This window comes from Mus musculus, chromosome 17 (genome assembly GCF_000001635.26).
Source record: "Mus musculus strain C57BL/6J chromosome 17, GRCm38.p6 C57BL/6J".
NCBI classification, from domain to species: domain Eukaryota; kingdom Metazoa; phylum Chordata; class Mammalia; order Rodentia; family Muridae; genus Mus; species Mus musculus.
The window spans coordinates 10,474,843-10,490,123 of NC_000083.6; the positions used below are offsets into that span (position 1 = coordinate 10,474,843).

At 46.5% G+C, this 15,281-nt stretch overlaps 1 protein-coding gene and 1 long non-coding RNA gene across 3 annotated transcripts in view; one reads left to right on the forward strand and one right to left on the reverse strand.

Annotated features, from left to right (window-relative positions):
- The window catches only part of Pacrg (PARK2 co-regulated), a 437,183-nt gene that overhangs the window by 71,834 nt on the left and 350,068 nt on the right, over nucleotides 1–15,281 (reverse strand). The window lies entirely within an intron of this gene.
- Nucleotides 1–15,281, forward strand: part of A230009B12Rik (RIKEN cDNA A230009B12 gene) — a 36,842-nt gene that overhangs the window by 18,627 nt on the left and 2,934 nt on the right. The window lies entirely within an intron of this gene.

Below are 15,281 nucleotides of genomic sequence, written 5' to 3' on the forward strand. Positions count from 1 at the left end.
ATAAAATAAAATAAGAATAAAGTGAAAAGCCCAGAGCTAGTCTGAGAGCAGACACTGCACTGTTGCATACAGACTATTTGCTTTATGTGGAAAATAAAGCAAAATTAATTTTTAGGCTGGACGGCATAATGTAAGCCAGTGTGTGAATGGGACACTGCCAGTTTAAGGACAATGAATTCACATGGGTGATTAAGTTTTGTTCGTGTAGATGGTGGCAACATGTTAGACACAGCAAGAAGGCATGGAAGCAGTGCCTACGGTCTGTGGCCCCAAACAGGCCACTTCCATATGCTTGCTCATGCCGACAGCTTTTGCAGCCCGAGTCCCAACTCCTTCTCAGGCGCTTCCATATGGTACCCACAGATTGAGAGCTTGCCTTTTCTGAGACACTTGGAGACTCACTTGGTATTCTACGGCATTGGATGCTGTGAGCAGCCATTCTTGCTTTTATTGCAGAAAAAAAGATTATGGATATTAATTCATCCACTCTCTCCAAAGCAGATAATAATGGATCCTGACAGTCTTATATTTTGATTTTGTAGGGAGAAATTAGTTTCTTACATTGAAAGCTGATAAGAAAAAGGACCAGGCTCCCATCTCGGCTCTGAGATTCTTGGTGATGCTTGGGGGTCTAAGTGTGAAAGATACTGCTGCTCTTACCTACTCATCAGGTGATGAGTAGCTGGGAAAGAGGAACTCTGGGCTGGAATGTATCATATCAGGGTACTGTTCTCAAAGCTGACCTGGGTGTGCTACATTTATTGGAGATCTTGACTATGCAATTAGCAAAGCAAGCAGAGCATTTGTCTGGTGTGATGAGCAGTGTCAGTAGTGCTGGGGACATGTTTATGTGCTACTGGGCTTTTGTTTTCAGACTCTGAATAAACAGAGTGTCACCTTTCATTTGGCCAACTTAGTGGACAGTGGTCATTATTTCCATATCAGCAGAGAGAGGCTGACGTCATCTAAATGATAAATACAAGGATGAACAGCACAGAACACTTGCCACGGAGGACTTCCCTCTTAGGAAGGGATAAGTAGATTTCAAAGAAGCCTGTGTGCACTCTCAGGAATAAGAAATTCATGTAAAGAAGTTTGTCTCTTCCAATAAAAGCTTTAAAATACAGCCGGAACACCAACACATCGCTGAACATGTAACTTACAGAAGAAAGGAAACAGAACGCTAGAGAATTAGTCAACATGAAGTTGGTGAGTCCCAAGTACAAAAGCAAAATTTGAAAAAGAAGAAACTAAAAACAACAGCAAAGCTCCTCAGAGCTGCGCTCTTGTAGCTCAGGACTGGGAGGGAGGAAAGATAGACCTTAGCATCTCTTCTCAGCCAGCACTGGGTTCTCTCGACCTGTGGAAGCACAACTGTGTGGTGGCTGCCTCACCAGGGCAGCACTTCCTGGGTTAAAATAGACACACAGAGGAGGGGAAAAATAGACACACAGTCCAGGGGAAATGGTAATAAGGACTTGTGCTGACACACCATCTTAGAGGAGACACACCGAGGATGATGGTGAATTCAAACTTACAAAGAGAAGGCCTGGGACACTAATTCTCCCCTGTTGCCTACTGAAATAATTGAGGCCTCTGGGAGGAGACTGATGCCTGGGGCCATGCTAATTTCACCAAGTCCATTTCACACCTTCTGCCAATATCTACAAATAGTTCTATCTGTACTGTTGATGGCCCCAGAGCCAATTGACAGGCATGTATCCCTTTAGGGGTAAGAGACTCCCGGGTCTTAACAGATTTCAAGTTGGATATCACTTCATGGTTTTGGTTCATTTCAAAATAAAATAGGATTTTCTTAGAGACCACTATCTACTGTGAAAACAGATGCCCCTGACTATCAGTGTGTACCATCTAGTTTCACCTTACAAGGAGACTAATTAAAACAGGATCATACCTCCCTCAGGCTCGACACATTGTGAACAACAGCACCCCAATACAGTTTGTGGAACACTGTGTAAAATGCACAGCAAATCATTTGCTGTAACCTTTGTTTCGAGGCAGGCATACATGTGGAACCTGGATAGCAGGTAACTTCTCCTTTGAAAGTAATTAGTCTTATGAAGCCATGGGACCCAGCGGTGCTGAGACACCGCCTGAGGGCCCTTTCTTGTGAGCTTGCGACACTGTGTTTTTTAATGAGCCTACAGCTTGCCATTATTGTCCTTTGGACTTGGGAGGAGTAGAATTCTCTTCTCCCTTTGGGCACTTGTGAGTGTGAGGCACGCTGAGACAGTTGTTCTGAGAGCTAATGAGCTGAGAGAAGAGGAACATCATCAGTGTAGCACCCGGGGCGGACCAACTTTCTTCCCTTATCAAATAAATCTTCAGGATTGATGCTCTGTGCCCACAGCGGATGCGTCCTTTGTCTCTAATTGTTTAGGCAAAAAATGTTTCGGGTGAGCAGCTATTGAAGCTATTGCAGGCCGCAAGACACAGAGACGGAGGAGGAGTAGCCACTGGAAGGCCATCCCTCCACCATCTGTTGTAGCAGAATTCCTTGCTCCCCACAGAGCCCTGAGACTGTGGCCCACTTCACTCCCTGCTTTGGAGATTCCCCCGCAACAGGGCGATGGGCAAAAATTCTCCCTAGACTGAATGAACTCTTTTGGCCTTCCTCAGGGTTCAGAACTCCTAGCTGGACCTGTCCATCCTCTGCTTGTCACGCTGACTTATTGAAGCCAAGGCTCTGGCCTTCTCCTTGTATGCATGAGATTTAGAGAGAAAGCAGATATTCTATTTCCTTTTGTGGTACAGATTGCTTAGGTAAATTGCCGGCAAGAAATCAGTCCACCATGTGCTTGTTGGAGGCCTCTCCAGGTTAGCTCAGCTCATGGTTTCCCGGTTCAATATGAAAATCGTCACTACGACTATTTCTCTTTGAGCTGTGTGAGAGGAGAAGCCTGAAACTTGGACGGCTGGTGGCAATCTATGTAACTTGTTCCTATTACTGCTGGCAGAATGTGGGGAAACATGGGGGGGAAAACTCTCTCTGAATCTATAATACACATACATATAAATGTATGTGCATACTTATATATCTATATATTTAACAGCGGTGAAGGTTGGGAATGGCAGGGCACGAGGTCTGGGAGTGACCTGGGTCTTCCCTCTGGTGGCTCTGGGTTCTCACTCACCCACTGGAAGGGTAAAGCACTCACTCCTCCCGCCCTCCCTCAGTGGCCCCATCCCTGCTTTCCCTCCAGGGCTCCTCGTCGTCCCCTGTTCTCTCCTGTCTTGAGCGCCCATGACCTTTCCTTCCCACGGTTTTCCCACAGTCCCACCCAAGTGAGGCCTGTTTGTCCAGCTGCACCCTCTACCCCACTTGCCCTTCAGATTCAAGCCACAGGGGCTCTCCTTGGACACCCCCCACCCAAGTCATCACTGCTCCCTCGCATCATCTGACTCATGGCTGGTGGCAAACGTCCACATAACACAATCCATCTGGGCTAAGGTGGGGTGTGTGTGTGTGTGTGTGTGTGTTTGCGCGCACACACGCGCGCGCGCGCTCTGGGTACCCCTGACCTCTGCAGTGACCCTGCCTTCTATAGGTGAAAATGAACCGTTGCAGTTACTGCTTTCCCAAGACACCAGCAAAATGGAGGTCCAAGGACAAGCCTCCTAAGAAATCCAGCACAGCCCTTCCTAGCTCCCACACACAGGAGCAGTCACCGAGGAGGTTTCCTGACTTGGCTAAGGGCCAGGAGGAGGGTAAGGAAACAGAGAGGGGTGTTCTTGTCTTACTCCTATCTCACACCCAGTGAGAGGAGAGCCTACAGAAGGCTGGCTCTTAGACAGCTCCCCATGGGAGTGAGAGGGCCTTTGTCCTGAGGCTCAGGGATACTCCTATTTCTTTACCACCCTATGTCTTAAGGAAACAAGGACATCAATGCATACCAGCACACCTTTGACACGCACGTGTGAGTGGATTTGTATTTTAGGCTTCCTGGTCCTGTTAAAAACCAACATAGACTGAATGTTTGTCCTCTAATGAAAAGGAAATGGGCTTGTGACGAGCCCTTCCTGTAACTTAGAGCCCCCCATCCCATGCTACTACAACATCCACTTTTCCAACAGGCTTTGAAATACTTTCCCATGTTTTGCCTCTTTCCCGTTATAATTCACTGTAAGGTAGGAAGTAACAAAGCCATGTGTGAAAAACTCAAATGGCGTGGAACAGGAAACCCTGGGCACAGGATCAGAAGCGAAAGGGGAAGAGGCAGGGACTGGCAGGTCTGAAGCCCCCGAGGCTCAGCCCAGCCATGGGCTCTGGGAGTGGTGAGTTCCCTGCCATCCCAGCCCAGGAGCAGGCCAAGTAAGTTGACCAGCTGTCCCAGATTAGAACGGAAACTCCTGTGTTCTGGGAAAATCTTTAGTCTCAAACGAACTGGGGCAGGCTGTCACTCTACTGGAGACCCCCAAACAGGCTGTACAAGGCTGTTAAAGTCAGGGAGTGTTTTCCGTGTACTCTGCCCCATCGGCCACGGCTGGGTTTCCTTACCCCCGACCCCCAACCCTGAACACCAACCCGAAGAGGTTAATGTTTGCCCTCAGGGAAAGGCTCCGTGCAGTTCTGTCAATACATCTGGAATGCTGCTCATGAAATCCTATCCTCCCCTCTTCTACTCATGGCTCTGTGTTGTTCGGAAAGTATGCAAGAACTGAGAGGATTGTGACATGTGCGCATGCTTGTACCCTTGGTGCTGAGAGCCCAAGGTCAGTACTGTCGGCCTTAGCCGTTAGCATGGGGCCATGCAAATGTTGTAGATCAGAGAGTCAGAGTCAGGCGAGGTACAGACACGGGAGCCAGTAGATATGTGTGCATGTGGCACAGGTTCTAGGGATTTCATTTTTCCATATTAGGGGCAGAATAATTTCCTTAAAACAAGACAAAATAAAACAAAACAAAACAAACCAGTTGGTAGTGGCACACACCTTTAATCCCAGTACTCAGGTGAAGACAAGAGGATTTCTGAGTTCAAGGCCAGCCTAGTCTACAGAGTGAGTTCCAGGACAGCCAGGCCTACACAGAGAAACCCTGTCTCAACAAAACACAAAAACAACCACAACACAGAAAAAGGAAATGAACCTTTAAAAAAAATGAGTATATTTTATGTTTGAACCATTTGTGGTCCTTTTGAATATTAAAACTAACAAACGAAAATTCAAATAGAAAATATACATAGACCCAGAACTGACAGAAGATAAAGGTGAACTGAGGAGTCCATGGCTATCAGCCTAGCCATTCCTTAGCATTTTTCCTTTCCAGTGTCAACCTCCAGTGACTTCCCACTCCGTGGCGGTCATAGGTTTTGTACTCTTAGGCAAGCCTTACATGTATGCTGTGGTGTCCCTTGACGTGTGTAGAGTGTTCAAGGCATTGCTAAGCATAGTGTTGTGGATACAGATGACATGTTCCTAAGTGTATATACATGATATGTATACAGATATATGTATGTGTGCTCATCCACACTCCTACACACCACAGAACACTGGTTACCAGTGTCATGTAGGTGCATCCCTTCACAGTGAGTCTTCAGCCAGCTCCCATTCTCTATCCCTGCTCCTATTTTTCCTTCTCTTGGAAGGTTTGAGGCACCTGAGAGGCAGCCAAGCTCGATGCTGACAGTCAAGGCCTTTAAGCTACACTGCTATTTTCTGCAAATGTGTCCAAGACACAAAAGGTCCTTTAAAGTCCTATTCCTCTGTTTCCTTACCGAGTGAGGTGGAAAGCATGCTTTTTCCTTTTACTGGGGCAGCCACTTCCTTGGAGCCGGCTGGGTATTCACTTCTAGTCTCTGGAGACACTAGGTTGGAACTCCAAGCTATGAGGATCATACTATAGGTCCTGAGGGCAAGGAAGTGGCTTACCCATCTTGGTCATTGTACTGAAACTTCTTTGGCTCCCAAACACATTGGTGTTTGTTTATTCATTCCCGTAAGGATAGCCACAATAGCCACATGTTCTGTACGAATGTGTGACCAGATACATGGGTGGATGTCGAACATTGTCCATACAGCATGACAGTCATGCAGACTGGTTCGAACAGCTTGGCTGTGAATCTGGTCGCTATCAATCGCCACTGTGTGACGTTGGATAAAGCATTTAATGTCTCTGGGCCCTACGTTTGTTATCTGTACAGGGAAGACAATAAATAAACCATGCAAGCTGCTATGCTTAGCACCTAGGCTTACTATCTGCTGAGTACCATGGAGAGAGAGACACACACAGAGGGAGAGACAGAGGGAGAGACAGGGGGAGAGACAGAGGGAGAGACAGAGGGAGAGACAGAGGGAGAGACAGAGGGAGAGGGAGAGGGAGAGGGCTAGCAGGATTTGTACAATCTAGAGTTGGTTGTTGTTGATCTAAACAAATGACAAAGGCCTGCTTCCTGAGTTATCTCCACCCACTCTTTCTCATTGGACATGTGCATTGACAGACTTCATGGTCAACTGTGTGATCTAAATAGAACCAATGCCAAGAGAGCATCCTGGAAGTGTGGCCCTGGTGGCACCTCCACAGGAGGATAGCTGCTTCGTTGGTGTTTAATACCACTGAGTACAATCACTTCAAGATTAGATTGGGGTTTGAGAAATTATAAAGGAAATAAGTAATTACCCAACACAATTAGTAGTTCATTATAATCTAAGAAAAAAAACCAAAACCAAAAACAAAACAGCGCACATCTATTCATGGTTAAGCAGACCAGAGAATCCCAAATGCTCTTTCTGTGAATGCAATAAAGGGGAATCCTTCTGCTGTTCCTCTGAAAACATACCCACATTTCAATCACAGTAAGGGTTGAAGGTCAACAGATGTGGGCCCCACTTGGAGTCAATTGCAAGCCAAGGCTCAAGTTGAAGAGCATGGACTTAGGAGGTAAGAGAGCCGGACCCCTGTCCTGAGAGCCAGTGGATGCTGCATCAGAGGGGATGCTTCTGCAGTTCTGAAAATGCCTGAAGCCCACACAGCATGCCACCAACTGAGATCAGAGTGTGCAGAAGGCAGGGAGTGGAGGAGGACGAGGAGGAGGAGGAGGAGGAGGTGGTGAGAGGGAGGGAGAAGCAGTAGGATGAACAAGGAACAAAGGAAGTGAATCTCAGCTTAATTCTTATTGGCTGAGGGGCCAATACTCTAACCTCTAGGACTGACTTTAGTGACTGAAATACATGGACACTGATATGTATATAATATATACATTACATATTAACACTATACATGTTAATAAACAGGACTTTTAGATGCATGGAGCAGCCACAGCCTAAGAATATAATAGCTGTCCATGAAGTCTTAGGCACACTAGCATGACTGCCAAACCCTGTAACCAAGCTCACCCCAGCAGTGGGTGTTCTGTTTCACTGGGGTAGCAGTCTTGGAGTCGGGTAGACTCTGAGCACCAGGCATGAGGTGCTTGTGTTGTCTGCTTTAGGGAAGACAGATACAGAAACAAAGGGATCCAGACAGAAAGATACAAAGAGGAAAGAAAAGAAGGAGAAAGAGAAGGTGGAGGAGCCAAAAAGAACAAGGAAGAGTGGGAAGAGAGGGAACACGGGGCAGCTGTAGTGCTAGGATATCAGAGTAGAGATGGCCGTGGGTCGCATCTCCCCAAACCATGGCTTCCTGTGGAGATCAAGGGAAGCTGTGGTCTATCAGACATGGGTTTTGCATCACAGGTGACTCCATAGATTGCCAAATGTGAGTCATGTGAATAGTCTTATATCCAACATGGATTAGAGGAGCTCTCTCTCTCTCTCTCTCTCTCTCTCTCTCTCTCTCTCTCTCTCTCTCTTCTCTCAGAAACTTTAAAATATACACTACAGTTAAAATATCATTTTGCTTGAAGTGATTTTAGGAATACTTTGAAAACACAAAGTGCAGGTATAAATCTTTAACTTGGAATATGAGAACTTTAAAAGCTGTCTTTGAGGAAGAGTCACTGAATCCAAACAGATGGGAAGCACCTGGTCTTCACTCAGCATCTCCATCTCCAGGAGGCCTTTCATGAGGCTGGCTAAGTCTCGGGTTCCCAGTTAGCTCCGTCAGCATCACTGTCCCTCCACCCCTCCTGGTCTTACAGGGACTAAGAAGAGTTTCTTTGCCAGTGGAGTTTCACATTGGAACAGGGGCCGCGTAGCAGTCCACCTAGAACCAAAATAGAGGGGCCACCAAGACCCCTAACTCTATCCACGTAGCTCTGAAAAGTTAGACCAGTATATCAGAACACATCTGAGGGAAAAACCATAGGTTTTTTTAAATTTATTTTTTATTTTCCTTTGGGCATCTGAAAGACTGGTACCATTTCCGTTCCCAATCAAAGAGAAGCTGCAGGGAAATGATTAGCGCACAAATTACATAGTGTATAATTTGCATTCATAAGAAATATAAAGAGTCACATTAAAACTTTGTAGACTTCATCAGCAACTTAAAAATGTGGGTACTTTAAGATTGCCCTGAAGTTATATGCCAATGTGCTAGGGACTTATTTTATTTCTTTGCTATAAATATTCATTTGAATTAAAGGCTTGAGATGCTTGTAGCAGACAACATATTGTCATTTTTAAACCAGGAAAGTGTTGCATTTATTATGTTTCTTTAGAGGCTTTTCTTTCCCACAGACTTTGCGATCAACCTTATGAATTAACGAATAGGAAGAAGTCGTGGGCACTTGGAAAATGGAGATCTTGGGAATGGGGGTATGTTTGATCTTTTCTATGCTGGAGACCTGGTCTAGTGATGGCCTTGTGCAGCCGAGTCACAGGTATCTGCACCTGTCTAAACCTGACAGGTCCCTCACCACGGCAGCCTGTGAGTCAGGGGTCACAGCCCTCCTCCCTCAGAAATACAGACATGCCCAATAAAACACACGTTCATGGAGCCAAAACACAGCTCCATTTGAGCAACATGGTAAAGAAACTTAGCTACGTGTCTTATCATAAAATTCTTGTATTTAAAACGGAGTAAGCACTTTAATTCACGCTTGTCTTGAGACATACACTCTAAAGTTTAAATGCTTAAAAACAAGGCAATAGGCATTTTTATTGTTGATAACAAACTACAGATTTGTCTAGTGGGAAAAAAAATCCATGAAATGTTTGACAAAAGGGCTGTGATAAGAGATAAAGAACACAGTATTCACTGTCTAGGGATGTGGTGGGGGAGACACAGCCTGTCCCTGAGCCCACAGATCTAGCAATGCGCACTGTGATTAGGGATATAAACAATGGGTGCTGTGTCGGCATGGGGGAATGTGAACAATAGGTCTTTTTCTGGAAGTATCTGTAGGAAGAACACACAAATCAGTCAACAAGGGAGCTGAAATGATCCTGTATTCTCTCTAAAGATGATGCTCAGCAGCGCTTCTGCAAGGCCGCCCATGTCCTTCCCACTGGGCTTCTTGTTTTTCTTCATTCACTATAGATTTTTTTCCCAACTTGCACCTGGTTTGACCAGTAGTCAGCTGGCTTCTGAGGAGTCTCCCTATTTTGTACCCTCCCACCCTACCCCAGATCTGAGAGACCCGGGACAGCTGCACAACTGTGCATTCTTTGGTTATAAAAGCAAGCTTGTGACATCCTTCGCCAGAATCTGTTAAAAACAGAATTAATTAGAGGCAACTCAGCAGCTCCTCAGGGCTTGTCCACTGAAGGCAGTGATGGCTGGGAAGGGGGATAGAGTAAGGGACAGGAGTGAGATAGTCTTCAGGAAGCATATAGTCTATTGTAGGGCATGCCACCTGTGTGACAAGCAAGATAGGCCCCTAAGATAGGCTATCCTCAAGTTAGAAAGAGATGGGTGTAAATGTTTTAGCAAATTCTGCACGGCCCTAACACAGAGAGGTCTTGTGGCTGATGGTGAGAGTGGAGAAGGTAGCCTTTCAGGTGACAGGCAGAGTAAGAGCAAAGACACACATGGCTTCATGGAGTGACCATAGATAATCTAGACGGACGATGTCCAGCTGAGAGGAGGGGAAGTTGGGGAGGGAAAGGCTAGAATGGAGGACCTTAGGGCTGAAAATGGGCCTCTGAAACCTGACAGCTAGAAGGAGCCTTCCAGAGAGAGGTCCTCCAAGGCCACAGAGAAGCCACCACTTCCCTAGATGATAGCACAGACACTGTCTCTAGCAGGGCTCACCTGAGGGGGCGGCACAGGAGTTCAAGAAGGGGTGTGGAAGGGGAAGGGGGAGTGGCTGGGTATGGGTCTTACCAGGCACAAAGGAGGCATCACGGATAGACGTGGATGTCAGAGGAAGTGAGGGTGAGCTGGCACCAAGACTTGAACCCCTTGGAGAGACTATCTCACAGCATTTGATCTAGAGGTTGAGAAAGCCTTAGGCTGGAGGGTGGGAAGGGACACTGCTGATTTATTTTCTCCCTCCTAATCGTGAAATATTTAATCTAGAATAGCCAAGGAAGTGGAATTTGTCTGCTCTACCATTATCTACTACTAAGGGTTAATTAAAAAGCCTTACTTAAAGTCCATCTCAGCAGTATGCCCCCAAGTCACTGGAATAACAGTAAAATAAAATTTAAAAAAAGACAACAACAACAAAAACAATATAATATAAATAACACTGTAAGCTCCAACCTGCAAGCAATACCAGGCAAGGAAGGTATTTCCTGGTTGGGCTGTTTTTGAGCGATGGGTGGGTGACGAGAACTTTGTGTGTGAACAACCATGAGCTCCAGAGAAGCATGATGGGGCTGCTAATGTCAGCATGAGTGACAACAGTTACAGCCAGATAGAAACAGCCCGGGAAGGGAAACTGAGTTATCCTTGCTCTGTCTCGTAGGGTACCAAGGGACCACGTGACTGTGAAGGTAGTGTTGCTTTTGCCCCGTTTCAGCTCTGGTTCATGGAACAAAATTTCCCGAGGTTCCATTGTTCTTGCTGACTTCTCTTCTCACAATTCTTTCTGAGCAATGAGGAACAATCAGAAGAAAGGGGGAGAAGAGATCAGGCTTGGCTGCTCTAGGGTGAATGCACGTTGTGAGGAGCATTCTTTAAGTCCCTGGGGCTGTTGGGAAGGGTCTTCAGATGAGCACCACATGGACCTTAGCCAGTGACCCCAGTGCATTAGGCTCAATATCTTCCTGCAGGGTCTGCCTGCTCCTCATATCTAGCTGGAACCTCTTTGCTGCCAGCCAGCTCACTCCCTACCTATTATCTTCTTCCCAGAGACCAGATGTTCAAGTCTTTGGCTCAAGGATAGGAATCTCTGGGCTCCTGTCTAGGGCTGTGCTTACAGAGAACAGCTGTGAACATAGGTGTTTGGGGACTTCTCGTTTAGTTTAAGAATGTTCATGCTTGTGTATGGATTTCTGTTCACATTGTTTTTATGTAGGTTTCCTGGCTCCTGGCCTGAGTCATCTCATAAGGATTGTAACTAAGAGCTTCTTTCTCTTAGGAGGGCAGTGAACACCTCTCACCAATTACCAGGACAGGAACAGCAACACAGCAGGGTCTAGCTCCACTTGCATCGTTAAGACCTTGCTTACAGGATGACCCAGTTCTCCCGGTTTGCCTCCTTGGAAGAGAATTCCTTACTTTGGGGTTCTCTTACTTCTATTTCACAAAGATTTATACTTTTTTGTGATGTTACCAGATCTGAACTACAAAGGTAAGTGACAGGCTATTGAGGAGCCTGACCATGCAAGCATGAACCAAGAACCAACAAGCATCATGTCTCGGAGTGGCCAGGCCTCAGCATGTATAATAAACAGGAACAGTGAATGCTAGCCTGTCAGCCACGGGCACTGGGCTCATGGCAGCAGGAACAGCTGACTGACTGTAGATGCTGAAGACTTGGCGGCCCATGTAAACACACTTCCACAGAACTTTCTTGTTCATTTTCCCACCCCCAAAATCACAAATAGAGGCAGCTTACTGGGTGAGGGGTAGGGATCTTCAGGGGTGGGTGGGGTGTGTGTGCACTGTATATCATCTCCTAATAGGAAACAGAATAGAACAGGGCGCCATTTTGTGTGAAGGGTGCATGGGAGGGACCATCGGTCTGTGTGCTAAAAGACCAGTAAAGTACTCGCTACAAAAATGATTAGCAATGGCACCCGGCTTCTTCCTGCAGTTATCAGCTGAGTGGCACAGGAAACACCCTCTTCATTCTGTTCTTCCCTACGTTGGGTAATAGCCCCCAGTCACTGGCAATAGATAATTTCAAGTTCTCCACTGTTCCATGAGTGAGTCTTAAGAGACTGGTAAGAAACCGGCTAAGTGTCCGCCAGCAGGCCTAGGCTACCTGAGCCTGCGTTGGTCGGTCAGCTATTGTCCTTTGTGCTCAGCTCCTTATCAGCTCATCCGAGGCCCGGTTTCTCTGCAGCAGAACTAGGTTAGCTGTGGGGTGTGTCCTTTGGGGCGACACTTCCTTTGATTATGCAAAGGATCTTTGTACACAAATTAGAAACCTCCACTCCAATTTTCTGTGGCAAAATGTCTCCTGAAGCCACCATTCCATTCATTCTCTAAAGTATTCTTGGCAATCTTTTCTTTTTTTTTTCACAAGCATCCTATTATGTTTGTTTAGGCTAACAGGGGTATCTGGATTTCCAGTGGAGACAACGTTTTGAAAAGTCACAACTGGGAATGCTCACATATCCCTTTAAGTTCAGTGCTTGGGAGATAGAAGCAGGCAGAATCCTATGAGTTTTAGGTCAGCCTGGTCTACATAGTGAGTTCCAGGCCAGCAGGAACTATCTGTGAGATTGTCTTCAATTCAGAAAGCAGAGTTAGAGAGATGACTCAATGGTTAAGAGTACAGACTCCTTTTGCAAAGGATCTGGGTTTGGTTCCCAGCACCTAATAGTAGCTCCCAGCTTTTTGTAACTCTCCTTCCAGGGGGTTCGATGCCTTCTCTGGACTGTGTGCATCCATGCAAGCAAGTAAACATACATTCATACACACATCATATAAAGTAAACATTCATACACACATCATATAAATAATCTTTTTTTCTTCTTACTCTTGAAACAAGAAAAGATAGGCTAACGTGTCAGGGATGTTTTCTCATTTTTAGCTTTCGTTTCTTAACCATCCTGAGCCGATATCCGCAGAGCAGCAGAGCCACGAGAGCACACTTGCATTAAAGCACATGTGTCTCCGTAAGTGAGCGATCCCTGGATGGACCGTGATGGCTGGGTCTCACAAGCACAAAGCCAGGTTCAGGGGACTGCCAACGGCAGATACCGAGAGATATCTGGTGTGGGCCGTGGACTGACAATGGCAATAGACAAAGTATGAGAAGGACAGCTTACAGGAATGGGCCAGGCTGCCTTCCTGAAGCACAGAGTCAGACTCTTCTCATTTCCCAGCTTTGTGGAGCATCTCCCACACAGGTTAAGCCTCCCCTTGCTATGACCGCAGCTTTCCAAGAGCCTGATGATTATGGTTTGACTCTGGAGAGGAGAGAGTAGTTTTCAAAAGACACCGGCAATAGCTCCTTGGCTCCTACTCTGTAGCTCTAGTGCTTAACTATACATTCCTTGAGTTAGAGTTAGTAGTGAGTCACTTTGATGAGGGACAGGATTGGGTTGTAAATGGCCATCAAAGCAGTTTATGCAGCATCGAATGACTTCATCAGAGACTACATGTTTGGTAAGTGCCCACTATACCCACGCCACAGAAAACTTTTGGGAGAGTATTTTCTATGCCTGTGAGTGTCCACCAGTAAACATGCAAGTCACCCCCTGCACACACAGAGGGCATGGAGTATAGAGGCTGATTAAACACACCCTGTTTGACCAATCAGGAGATGGAACAGAGTAGAGAGAATGGAGGACTGATTCACAGAGATTTCTTTAGTTGGATTTTATCAAGCTAGACTGCTGTCAGATTTTACCTATGAGTTAGGGCAGGGAGTGAAGCTATAGTGCACAGTAGGGGTAGAGAAATGCATCCGCTCCAATGGACCACAAGATACAACATGCCAAGGCAAGAGTTATGGGAAATAGTCAAATGGAATCGAGACCCAAATTCTTAGTAAAAATATAAAACAACTGTCACTGGGCTGGAGCACAGACATACAAAGTGGTCCTCTATGGATTAGTTTCATGCTGAAGAGAGAGGTAGAGTTAGATTATAAGGTGTGTGTTTGTGTGTGTGTGTGTGTGTGTGAGGTGATTGTGCTTATGGCACAGACTGCTGCTGGGAACAGGGAGGTGATTTGCTGGGCTTAGAAAAATGGGGGAGGGGTCATAAGTTGAGAGAACTATTGCCAGCTGACACATAGCCAAACTGCGCGTGAGTTGACTGAAGTCCCTTCCTTGGCTGGGAACATAGACTCAGAACCAAGACATGAAACTGAGACAGAAATAATGAACACCAAGTTTTGTCCTGTGATTTGGTGGCTATGGACCTGATTCTCACCACCACTGCCTCCCAGCTGAGAAGGTCACCAGGATTGTGGGTCAGTCTCGGATCCTGTGTTAATTAGGAGTCAGATCCAGGCCACTTGCTTAGATGATGGCCTTGGTATCTCCTGCTCCTTAAGAAACTCTCGAGCTAGCTCCCACCTTCCACTAGCACTGGCCAGCATTTCCATGGTGGCCTGGACTTTCATGCACAGTGATAGCATTTATCATCATCAGCAAGCCCCATGTACCCGGAATAGGTCCTAGGTCTTGTGACGTCTCCAGTGTCTCCTGGAGCTGAGTGGATGTGGGCCTGGTGTTTGCATTTTCTGTGGAGATGGGCCCATGTCACAGGATCTGAGAGGTCAGTTTTGAAGAAGACCTCCTGATCTCTTCTGTCCCCTTTTCCACTACACTCCAGGTTCACGCTGGCCACTTGCCACCATTTATTTTCTTCATGAAAGTTATGTGGTGACACCAGAGAAGAGCCCTTCTCCCCTCTTGCTCTCCTCTTCCTTGTGTGAGACACCTCAGTGCCCTGCTGTTTCATGTGGTAAAACTCCCTTCGACACCTCCTTCATGGCAGACAGTTCCATTCCTCCACATAAGCTTGGGGAATGGCCAATTAACCTCCTGTTGTGGCTTCTGCTGGTTACATGGCCTCCCTGGCCTTGTCGGTACCAAGTCATGAGAACAGAGCAACTCTCCCCAACACGACGCATTTCCTCCTATCACTTGTCCTGTTTCATTTGCTCAACAGGCAGAGTGTGCCCAGGCTGCTCTGATACTTCCAGTGTGCCCCGAGCTTGCCTGGGGCTCTTCAGCATGGTCTTTAGCCAGCCTGGTCAGCTCTTGCTTTCTCTGTGGGTCTCTGGGCTTTGACATGTTTTCCTTTGTCAGGA